This window comes from Humulus lupulus, chromosome 2 (genome assembly GCF_963169125.1).
Source record: "Humulus lupulus chromosome 2, drHumLupu1.1, whole genome shotgun sequence".
Lineage (NCBI taxonomy): Eukaryota > Viridiplantae > Streptophyta > Magnoliopsida > Rosales > Cannabaceae > Humulus > Humulus lupulus.
Genome location: NC_084794.1, coordinates 129,835,878 through 129,849,244, shown reverse-complemented (window position 1 = coordinate 129,849,244; position 13,367 = coordinate 129,835,878).

Here is a 13,367-nt window from a genome sequence, read left to right as displayed (position 1 = left end):
CTTATCTTCATTAAATCCATACACGAAAGTAACCTCAAATATGTCCTGTTTCTGTCTTGGGTGCACATCACAGTGAATTACTTGAGCTGTACATAAGCTAATATTAACAGTAAATACACTTGGCAGCCATGCAACAACTATCCTCCCTTTATCAAGCCAAGGATTATTATTTGTAAAACACCAATTCGAAAAAAGATTAGAATATAGAGAACCCATGTTTTTATTCTTAACCTTCGTCTCAAGGAGACTCACTAGCCCAGCTCTTCTTGAATAAATCAATTGCTTGATTTCTCGATGTTTTTGATGGCTATTGATCCCCCTAACATTCCAACACAATATCTTATCCATTAGAAGTAGAGGGTACTCCCCCCTCTCCCCTAAGACAAATGACAGTCTCCTGCTCTTGACTATTCAGTATATCAAACCTATTCGCCACCTGAGTCTTAACTGGAATAACTTCTTTTTCTATTCTTTTCCCTTTCTCAAATTTTTGAAAGCCCTCCTTATCTACACTTGGTACCAATTTCTCCATGTTATTCACTTTTACTTTAGGCACCCATTGTTGCTTCTCTGCTTCCGTATCTGTGATCTTCTTCCTACACTGCTTAGTCTCATGCCCCAAACCTGAACAGCTATAACAAACAAGGGGTAGCCATTCATATTTCACTTCCAACTCAATATCCCTATCAAACTCATCTGTAAATGAGATTGAGTTAGGGAATTCCTGAGCAAACTCAACCTCTATTAGCACACGAGGATACATCAATCTATCCCTGTGCTTGGTTATATTATCAACCTGTAAAGGTTTACCAATCTACCCTACTATCTTGAATAAGGATTTCTCACCCCAATACTTGATGTCCAACCCATGTAATTGAATCCAAGTCGGCACACTAGTGATATCATCCTTAGAGAAATCTTCTATCGGGTTCCAAGGTTTCATAACCACTGGTTTCCGATCAAAAAAAATATACCCTCCCTGTAAGACCTGATCTCTCTGCTCCAAATTCTGGAATCTAATGATAAAGATCCCCTCAGCAATCAAACCCACCTTAACCACAGCCTCTTTCCACATTCTTCTAGCAAAGCCATCAAGTATATGGAGTGGTGGATTGACTCCCATTACAAAACAGACTATAGATGGTTGCCAGTAGCTAACCTCTTCAGCAATATCATCAAAACTAATTTTCACTTTAGGGGAAGAAACTCGCTGCTGAACACCCTCATTTCCAGATATATTCAGACAATCACCTTGGGTCATCGACTGCCCCATACCATTCGCACCATCAATAGATCCTTGAACATCCCCCAGCTCAGATGAGGGATCAGCAAAACAGGGTTCCAAATTCTTAACAATATTAGAACGCAATATTGGAGGGGAAACTTTCTTACCCAAGCTTACATCCTGGGCCGTGCGGTTCGCTATCGTTACCCAGTCCGAGAAATTCTGTCGAATTGCACTTCGATTTCTGAACAACTCCTCCGTCTCTTCTGGAGAGTATAGAGTTTCCACCCATGGTTCATCCGGCTCCTTCTCATTGTCAACTTCCAACTCTTTTACTCCCAGTACATCATCCATTGATCTCGTTTTGATGATCCTATCCGAAGAAGATGGACCAGTTTTCTTAGGTTTCGGCTTCGATTTGGTTTTTCCGGCTGCCTTCGCTCCTTTCGCCATAGCTCCGGTGTAGACACCGAAGGAGAGAGAGAGAGAAAGAAAAACCTTCTTCTATATTTTATGAGAAACATTAGTAACTCATAGTTACAATTCTATTAGTAACTAATCAAATAACTTGACTAACTATTTGTAACTAATTGTTACAAACTTGTATCGATAACAGTTTCAATACATCATCAAAGCCAATGATAACTTATAATTGCCAAATTGTTTACGATAATTATAGTTACCAAATCGGTAACCCACGTTGCTATACCATAACTTAATAGTTACAAATCAATTTCCATTGTTACTATATGAATTGTTAGCTAGAAATGTACAAAATAAAAGTGTTGAATAATATTTAGTCCAATTTTGTTTTTATGGACACATTTATTCATGTACCCAACACTTCAAACTAATCATTTTTTTAAAGCTAGTATATACATATACGTACATGTATAAATTTAAAAATAATAAAAACAAAACCAAGAGAAAGAAGTATTATTACTAAATTATTAATCTAAAAAAGGTTGTTAAATGTTGTCAACTAACTACATTACGTTTACCCTACCACTTTCTCTCTCTTTTTCATACCATTAGGGAGAGAGAAAACAAGAGAAAGCTTGATCTTCAAATCTTAAACACATAATCATCTTCCTTTGGACAAAATCTGTTATGGTTTCAGAGAAATATGTTGGTTTCATTAAGGGGTAAGGAATGTGTTTTAGAGGAGTTGAGGAGGAATGTTTTCTTCGTAGACACCTCTTACAAAATTTGTGTTCTGTATTTCGTTTCCCAGCTCAAGATTACTTTCAGTTACAAGCTAGTTACAATATACCATGATTAGATGTAATATTCTAACCAATTTATTTGTTACAACTTATATACATCTGAAATAAAAATACTTTAATTTTGTGTGTAAAGTAGTTTCTTTTGATTGATGAACTTGTCAGTGATGAAATCCTTATTAATTTGTATGATCATTAGTGCTTAATTCATCTCATCACAAGTCTCCTAGTTTATATAGTTATTATTATTTTTGTGCTTTTAAATACTTAAAAAAAAACTAAACAGGGAAGAGAATATTTATCTATATATATATATATGAAAAAGATTAAATCATTTAATCTTGAAGAGAGTAGTGTAAGAACTAAAAGAAAAAGAAACCTACATTCTTTCTTCATGCTTTCTTTTCCTCGTGCGAATTTATAATATAAAAATAAAAAAATTAGAAAAGTAAAGTAAAATCAAATAAAATGTTACTACGTACGATCGATCAAGTCATGTCCACGCATAAATGAGAAAAATACTTAATTTGGAATACACCAGAGACTTCAATCCCCCAAAAAGGCCTCCAATATATATATATATTGACAATATTAGAAGCCTTTGAGGGAGATTAGAGGCTCAAACTCCACCGATCGATCAAGGAATATTAATTCCTCCATATATGGTCTGCCATTTTAGAATCTTTACATATCTATTAATGTCTTACTTTCTAGCTTGCTGAGACATATGAAACCTTTTGCCTGGTGTCTCTCTCTATATATATGCACAGCAACTCGGGTTCATAATAATCTCAATTTAATTATATACCTACCCTTAAAACTTTAAAATTTGTTGGCAAGTCCTATTCTACACTAAAATTGTAATAGAATGAGGACGTGAGGAAACACTTCTGTTTTCATAATTAACTTTCATCCCATTATAGTTATATGGTTAATTTAGTGATTTTTAATAACTCCCCATGAAGTCTCCATTATAATAGGTGGAATATGAATACTAAAGGGAATTAAGAGAATATGTTGCCGAGCAAAATAGAAGAAGAACGTGTAATTATAATTATAAGGGGAAGAGGCAAGAAGGGTGAGTAGAGTACTAGCAGGCACTGATGGTTCCAGAAAAATTGATCCTCAAGGGCAAAAGTAAAAACAAAATTAGAGGGGACATCAATTTTAAAAATGTAATGAAAGAGGAGGTATATATATAAATATTTTTTACAAAAAAGAGGGGCACAAATATAAGTTTTTTTTTTAAGAAAAAATACTAAATGACTAAAATTCTAAAAACTTATATTAAAAATTAAAAAAAAAATATCAGGGTGGCGGATGCCTCTTGTTCCTTACTGGGTCCGCCTATGCAAGTATGGCCATGATCCCACTTGGATTTTATTTATATATTTAGGGACAACTTCAGTTTTATTTTTTATTTTTTCCACCATAATTATTTCTTTCTTTTTAATTTTTGTTTATTATTAGTTTTATTCGTCTAATAATTGGAAAATATTAAATTATATTTATATTCAAATTTACACAAATGCAGAAAAGTTACTTTTTCCCCAAAAGATTAGCACATATGTGAGTGGAAATAACCAATTAATATGTATATATATAGGACAACGGTATTGTATTATTAACTATACGGTATGACACTGTACCAAATGTAAAAAATAATGTATCAATCAACACTAATGATGTTTCATATGAACATATGTATTTGATAAAAAAAAAAATTATAACAAATACATAACTATAACGATAAAAACCATTATTCGTATCGGTTGATACATTGCTTTTGATACTATGATTATACTGTGTAGTGGACTACACAATATTATATACCTATATATTTATGATTGCTGGTTTAATATTGGGGGATTTCTAAGTTAAGTTTGTTATGTAATATATCCTTGAAATAGAGTTATATTACCTATATATGTGTTCATTACTGCTATATGCCCCTGGCTAGATAGTTTTCTTTTCCATTCGTTTTTATTAATATAGAGGTTTCCGATATTTGATGATAAATATAGAGGAATGATATTCTGTAGTTAACTACATAGTATATTCTTTGTATTAAATCATGTATCAACATATACAGATGATATTTATATGAAGATAGTTATGTATTTATTAATATAGTTTTTTTTATCAAATATATAATCATTTCCATATAATTAACATCCATGTCCGTTGATGTATAATTTTATTTTATGCATACAATAACTAAATCATATAGTTAATTGTAATCTACTTCCATATAAATATATCATCACAAGTTTTGATGATTAGGTAATTTTTTTAGCTATTGTGCCTTTCGTAAGAATATTTATAATTGTAAAGATAATCAATAATGGCTGATGTCTATTATAGCTATATGCCTTTTCACTATCTATTTATTTATTAATGTATCCCTTCGTTTTATGAATAGAAACCAAATTTGAATTCTAACGATATACATTGAGGTACTTCAATAAATAAATAAATAAATGATAAATATAATAATTTATTAGGTACGTACCTAGTTGGTTTATAAAGCTAAGTTTGCCTTTTAATTTATTTTGACTTTGCAAGCATATTGTACATTATATAAGTGGATCCTCCACATGCAATTAAGGATAATAATAATATCATGGGAGGACCACACATATATTAGTACCACTTGAAAATCACGGGGGCCTAAAATTCTTCAAGTTCATTTTCATCAGAATTATTAAAGTCTTATCATAATGTTTCTTTCATTTGATCCATAATCCACAGATTAACGCTTCAATATTAATGCCCCCAACTTATTATTAAACGTGTCTATTCGATCTCATCACCCAAAAAGAGAGTACACAATATATATAGAATAGTATATTTATAGCCAACTTGCTAATTAATGAGTAACACGTTATTTACGTACAGAAAAATATATATGCTTGAAATCCAAACTATTAATTGTTATATAAAGTAGCTTTCTTCTGATATATTATTCTTCCATAAAGATTGTAACCTTTTCCTTTAAATCTTTGTTGCTAGCTAGCTGTAAAAAGTACTACTCGTCTTCATGTATATATGACAAGATTATTCCTCTTAATTCACCTAGAAAAACAGATCGCATTTATTAGCTAGTCAACTTTCATTTAGTTTATCTCTGGAATGAGCTATTTGTTGAGCTAGCTACGGGTGAAAACTGTTGGGAGATTTATATGATTACAAAAGCCATAACCTAATAACACCTGCGATTATATATTTAAACACTATTACAAATATAATTTTACTTTGGATGACTCTTAAATATTACATTTAATACCCGCTTAAAAAAATACTATGTTATTGCGATTTTAATAAAAAAAAGCGCAGTGTAAAGCTATAAGCGTGGGGATGTGGAGACCTTTCTCCGTGGTTTTTATGAAAAAAACGCAAAGAAAAGTTTCACTACTATTCCGAACGGTTTCTTCAAAATAACTGCTGAGAAAAGTTCCCTTCCCCATATACTCGACCTTGACCCTTCACTCTTCTCATTTCCCTCGGTCCCTCATTAATTCCAGTCGCACACGAGAACAAAAAAACCATCTTCCTCAGCCACACCCTTTTTATGTGTGTGTGTGTGTTTTTTTTTTTAATTTTCTTCCACATTAATGCTTTAAATTATGTATATATTCATAAAATTGATTTATTTTGAAGTTTTAGGGCAAAAATGAAGAAATTTTTAGTGGGTTTAATGGAGTTTTAATGTATTATTATAGGTTTTTTTTTTTTTTTTACAATTTTGAACGTTTCTCGAGGATTAGAAGACATTTTCATGCTACAAAACAGATATTGATCACTTAAACTTGATTTTTTTTAATATTTCAGATTTTGGGAATTTTTTATATTATTTACCTAATGTATTTGTTTTTTTAATAATGTTAATATTAATTATGTTAATTACTTACAATAAATTATTTTTTACATAATTTTTTATATTATAATATTATTTTTTACATAGTTTTTTATATTATTTAGATAATAAATTTTTTAAGTTATTTTTTGTTAATTATATTTTAGGAATCCAAATTTATTATTAATTTTGTTATTATGGTTTATTATATTTAATTTTAGTAGTTTAATTAATTTATTAGAAAGTTGCTAGATCTAGTGAAAATTTTAGTTTACTTGTTTTAATTTTATAAGTAATTTTGAATACTCTAAATCATACCAATTACAATCTTTACTAATTATTATTTAAACTTTTATTGTAGGAAATACTTGTTTGAATTTGAAGCAGTGTGTTGAAATTGTTGAAGATTACTTTTGAAGGTCAGTATTAATAACTACTTAATGTTTTATTTTTGTTTTTGATATTATACAAACTATTGTTAGAGGAGTTTGAATATATTAGATATTCATCCGTAGTGAAGTAGGTTTTGAGCTAAAATTGTGTACTGCTGGGATAACAGAAGGTTGAGAACATGTGTTTCTTAGTAAAGTAGGTTATGTGAATTCTGTGTGCTGCGGTAGTTTATGGACGAAATTATGCATGTTGATTGTTGTGTTTTGTTTGAATTGAATTTATAGGTAGTAATGATTTGTGATATGCTATAGAAACAAAGAAAACCCTGCTCAATTTGTTTAAGATTAATATATTGACTGAACATATTTTATAGGTTAATATATGTTTTATAATTATGTTTGTTTATGTGGAAATTGTAAATACATATATATGAATTTTGGATGCGTTATAGAAATAGAGGAAACTCTGCCCATTTGTATTTTAGAATTTATTAATTGAATATGTTTTTGTTCAATTACAATATTAATTTTCTTTTAAATATTCACTTAGGAATAAGGTAGATATTATCATTATAGATAAACCATGGATCTTGAGAATAGAGAAACATAACAATTTCAAGACAGATTCAACCAATTTTAAGAATTTTTCCAAACAAATTGTAGTGATCCAGAAAGAATTTATTGTCCATGTATTAGATTGTGGTAATGGATCAAAATGAAATATTACCATGATAAAGAATCATGTATTTTGTCAAGGATTTGATACAAGTTATCGTACATGATATTGGCATGGAGAATCATTGAAAAATAATAATCCCTATCCATTTGGGAGGCGAGGGGTTGATGATTTGGATTATAGGGATTTTTATGATCATCCTATGGAATTGCTTGATGAAGCACAAAAAGAGTTTGTTGATGATCCTTCAAAATTTTGATAAATTTGTTAGAGATGCAAATAAATCATTATTTAATGGTTCTGAAACAAAGATTACCAACGATAGTGAAATTTTACAAACATAAAAGCAGAAAATGGAGTGAGCGATAAATGTTTTAGTAAATTTTTTGCTGCTTTTAAGGAGATTTTGCCGTCAGATAATTGCTTCCCTGAGTCTACGTATGAAGTGAAGAAAACCTTAAATTGCATAGGGTTGAAGTATGAGAAGATCCATGCATTCTCGAACGATTGTGTGTTCTATCGTAAAGAAAATGCAAACATGGACACTTGCCCAGAATGTGATTTACCTCGCTACAAACCTAACAAGCGTAAGGAGATTAGGAAACTTTTTCATAGAAAGTGATGAGGTACTTTCTTTTGATTCCATGGCTTAAGCGGTTATATCGAAGTGCATAACACTATGAAAACTTAATATGGCATGAGACTAGGCAAGTGAAACATGGTAAACTCCAACATCCTGCAGATTCCCAGGCTTGGAAAAAAGTAAATTACTTAAATCCAAAATTTAAAATTGAAGCAAGACATCTTCGTCTAGGTCAAGTTGTCGATGGAGTATACACACATAAATCTCCAAGTAGTAGGCATAGTTCGTGGCCTGTCTTCCTTGTTATGTACATCTTCCTCCGTGGTTAGTGATGAGAAGAAAGTTTTTGATGCTCACTTTAATGATTTCAAGCCTAAAACAACCGGGACACAATATAGATTTTTATTTGGCACCATTAATTGATGATTTGAAAGATTTGTATGAAAATTGTGTTGAGACATGTGTCGTTTTTAAGAAAGTAGTCTTCAACATAAAAGTTGTGTTTTTGTGGACTGTTAATGATTTCTTGACATATGATAATCTATCAATATTAAACACAAAAGGTTACTAGGGATTTCCAATATGTTTCACTAACACATGGGCTCTTCGTTTGCCGAATGGGCACAAAAAAGCATTTGATGGTTCTAAAGAACAAGTTGTTGCTCATTTGCCACTATCAAGGCAACAATTTCTTAAAGAAGTGAAGAAAGTTGATTTCAAATACGGAAAAATGAAGAAAAATAAGAAAGTAAATGGATATTTCCACAGGAAATCAAATTTTATTCATCTTCCTTACTGGAAAGATTTACTTGTTCAACATTGTTTAGATGTCATGCACATAGAAAAAATGTATGTGAAAGTATTACAAGTACATTACTTGATATTCCCGATAAAACTAACGATGGTCTAACTAGTCATTTAGATCTTGTTGAAATGGGTATACAAACTGATTTGGTACTTGAGGAGAAAGGTTCACGCACATATTTACCTCCTTCTTGTTTCACGTTGTCCAGAGAAGAGAAAAAAGTTGTATGTAAATCATTTGTAGTGATGAAAGTGCCTGATGGATATTCATCCAACATTTGAAACTTGGTATCCATGGGGGATTTGAAGTTAAAGGGTATGAAATCACATGATTTTCACGTGTTAATGCAAAAATTACTTTTGATTGCCATCCGACCGAAAAAAGTTCAAGATTGTTTGACAAATTTTTGAATATTCTTCAATCATTTATGCGGAAAAGAGTTAGAAATGAAAAAATTAGATGCATTGCATGCTAAGTTAGTGGAAACTCTATGCAACCTTGAAATTTGTTTTCTACCAACCTTCTTTGACATTATGATACATTTGATGGTTCATCTAGTAAGGGAAGCCAAGTTGTGTAGACCAGTTTGGGCGAGATGGATGTATCCATTTGAAAGGAATATTAAGGTGTTGAAAGGTTTTGTGCGTAATCACTATCGTCCTGAAGCTAGTATGGTTGAATGTTATATATCGGAAGAGGCATTGGAATTTTGCTTAGAATACATGGTTGGGGTTGAGGTAATCAAAATCAACAAACCAAGAAATAACTCAGATGGGGTTGATGAAGGACTACAAGGGAACGAAACAATGATCACTGTATTTAGAACAGAATTAGATCAAGCTCAATTAGTTGTGATGTAAAATAATACCGAGATTTAATCATATTTAATGTAAGTAACTTATTTTAAAGAGTATATCTTTCAATCATATATATTAGAGTAGTGATTTTTTTGTTGTTGTTTAAACTTGCTTGTACAATTTTTTTCTGTTTTAGTCATCACATGGAGTTTTTATAGTCGATGATTCCAAACAAGGTTAAAAATAAACAGAAATGGATTATAGATGAGCATAATAAAATGTTTTGTCGGTGGCTGAAGAATACAATTTTAACGAAGTTGGGAGAACAAAATCATGGAGTGTCGAATGAGTTGAAGTGCATATCTCTTGGAGCAAGCATTGAAGTAATAAAAGCACCAAGCTTACATTGTCGGGAGAAACAATTTCATACTAAGTCAAGAGATGATGCTCGATTGGTTCAAAATAGTGGAGTAAGTATAGTCGCAGAAGCCATATATTTTGCCAGTTCAAAAGATAATAACCCAATTTCAGCCACATTGACATAATACAAGGTTGTTGAAGAAATATGGGAGCTAGATTATTCATTGTTTTGTATTCTTCTTCTTAAATGTTCTTGGCTAGACAAAAATACTAGAGTTAGAACTGATGAACTTGGATTCACTCTGGTTGATTTAAGTAAGAAGGGAAGCAATAACAATCCTTTTATCATGGCTACCCAAGCAAAGCAAGTGTTTTACATAACTGATCCAGTTAATGGTAAATAGTCAATCGTTTTATCTGTTCTTGAGAGGAAGTTCTTGGAAGAGAAGATGATGATGATGAAAATGATGACTTATATCATGTCTATTTCATTGTTGGGCAACCTACACATGAACAAGTTGAGGATATTTAGGATAATGATAATGAGTACAATAGCGATAACGATGATCGTGAATATCTTAGAAACGACATCGAAGAAGGAATATGGGTCGATTATGAATCGACCAAAAAGAAAAGAAAAAAGAAAAGAAAACATGTTTAGTAAGTTATATAATAATCCTTGTGTTTATTTATTTGTGTAATGAGTGAATTTAAAATATTACTAATGAAATTGATTTATATGTTGTAGATGACAGATCAAGGAGATAACAATCAAAATAAGGGTAGTGGTAAAACAAAAATGAGTTACATGACCCAATAAATAGCCAAATGAATTAAGAAAGATCTTGAATGGGACAACCAATAGGTGATGAGTATGCACATATGATATCATACCTTGGATCTAGAGTATGAATCACGATTTTTGTGAATCATGGTGATTAAAGGAAGGTCTCACAAGAACTGAAAGACAGTCTATGGGAGGATATCATTGTAAGAAATTATTATTATTAAATTTATGTATTTAAGTGTGATATTGTAACCTCCTGGGAACCAAGACCGTTACACTGTGTATTTTAAAATAGTGCAAGACTCGCTAATCGAGCTGTTTGAACAATAATGTGTTTCTAAAGTCAACTATGAGGTTAGGGTTAAAAGATTTTGATCATAAATAGTTAATTTACATTAAAATAGATGTTTGGTATATGGGATCCCAAAAACAGGGTTTAAGAGACAATTTACAACTCTAAAAAATTTTTATACAACCAAAAGCCACTCTAATGGAAAAATACAAATTTTAAGGCTTTGTCCCAACACTTTCTCTCGACTGTGGCGAACGAGCAGTTAACAATGTACACCTCGCCCCAAAAGCTCTCCAACTCAAGGTTGGTCCAGCTTTCCTTTACCTTTACCTTTACCTGCACCATGTAGCACCCGTGAGCCAAGGCCCAGCAAGAAAACCAAAGAAAACAACAGATACATGTAGCAATAATGGTATTCGATCAAGCTTAACTCATTCAATAACGGTCCCGAGCACGATCCTCAATCTTGAGCCTTAGCGGAAAACCTAGTCACAGTATCAATGGGCAATCATCAATTCTAAACCCAAATAAATACTTAGGAAACATTAGCTAGCCACTGGGACCTCGATTTCTACTAAACTGGGTAGTAGAAATTGTCCCGAGTGCTTAGGTTCGAACCCCCGAGCCTTACTAATCCCAAAAACCAACCTAGGCGAGTCATGACCTGGCCCTTGGGGTCACGATGCGCCCTCAAGACAGAGACTCAAACCCCACGCATCTGGGGGAGGCGGGCCGCGACTTGCCCCCATAGGGTTGCGGCGCCCATGAGCTGGGTTGCGACGTGCCCCCTGTTGGATTAGCTTATACATGATCTTTGTTTATTTTCATGTATATCTAATATTAAACAAATTAATACGAGATAGCCTAAAACATGTTTCTAAAATTGAATTCAAAGAGAAACAAAGAATAGAATACTTACAGTATACGCAGCGGAATTAAGAGTCCTTCCTTCAGTTTCTCTAACTCTTGTATCCTTTCTGTCGCAGAGTATTATCAAGAAACTGAACCGATCTTCTATTTTCTTCAAAATCTTCCAATGTATCCTTAGAACCACCTAGACTAGTGTGGGCAATTCTCAACACATGAGATAGATATAGAGAGAAGAAGAGAAAATAACAAAGAGGCTTAGAAAAGGACTTGTGTTTAGAGAGAATCTAAAACTATCAGAAAATCTGACTTGTGACTTATCAAACTTATTGTTTTGACTTCTCTCTAAGCACTCCTTTTATAGACTCAATTAGGCCATTTAATTTAATTAAAAAATCAATAAAATAATAGCCATTTTGAAGCCCTAGGTCGAAATTATCATGGGCTATAGGCCCGTGAAATTTCCCATTTGATTGTAAGCCCATTGGACTTAAAATCAAGGCCTATATTATTTTCTATTGATTTAATTAATTAAATAATTATTTAATTCCTTTATCAAATTAATTATTTATAATTTGAACCTTGATTTAAACTTATTTATTAATTTAGATACCAATTTATCTTAATTAATAAATCTTCCATAATTTTTCTTTTCTTCTCAAAATTACACAACTCTGTGAAACTATCCAAAATTGACCTGGTCAACTTTGATAATTCTAATTGATGATTAAATCAATTAATTGAGACTATCTAGATGATTTTATCCAAGGTACAATGGGGACCATGTGCCTATGAAATCAAGCTCCAATAAGTTATCATAAATCTAACAAATAAATTTACTAACTTATTAATTCCTCGTGACTCCACTATACACTTGGAATTGCACTCTTGAATTCATAGAACGCTCTATAACAAATATAGATACCCTATTAATTATCCATTGTTACAACCATAATTGTCACTCAATCCTCTATAGACGGTCTACAATGAGATAGGACTAAAAATACTGTTTTACCCTTCATTGTATTTTATCCTTAAAACACTTAGTTCCTTGTAAATGATATTTCAGTAAACTAATTTAATTACTGAAATGAGATCTCTATCATTTAACACCTTGAACCAAACTAAAAGGAAACCATCATTTCACTTCTTCATCAGAAGCTATAGATGTTCATATATATGATTAACACTCCCACTCAATCATACTACCGAGTTCCCAATATGTAAGTATGGGCTAGTCCGTAGGGCAAGCTGGTAACGAACAAGTCAAAGAACTCAAATAATACAATCAGTTAGAATACTAACCACTCAGAATTGAGATTGAATTGACCTATGGTCAACTATATGATATGGCTAGAATAGATAATAACGGTATGTTTACTTATCTTATCAACTAACAATATCGGTCCTGTCCGATGTAACAAACACATCCGATCTTATCTACTTTGCTAATGTTCTGTAAATAACATAACACTGTAATGTGTAAGTAGATCATATCATAGAT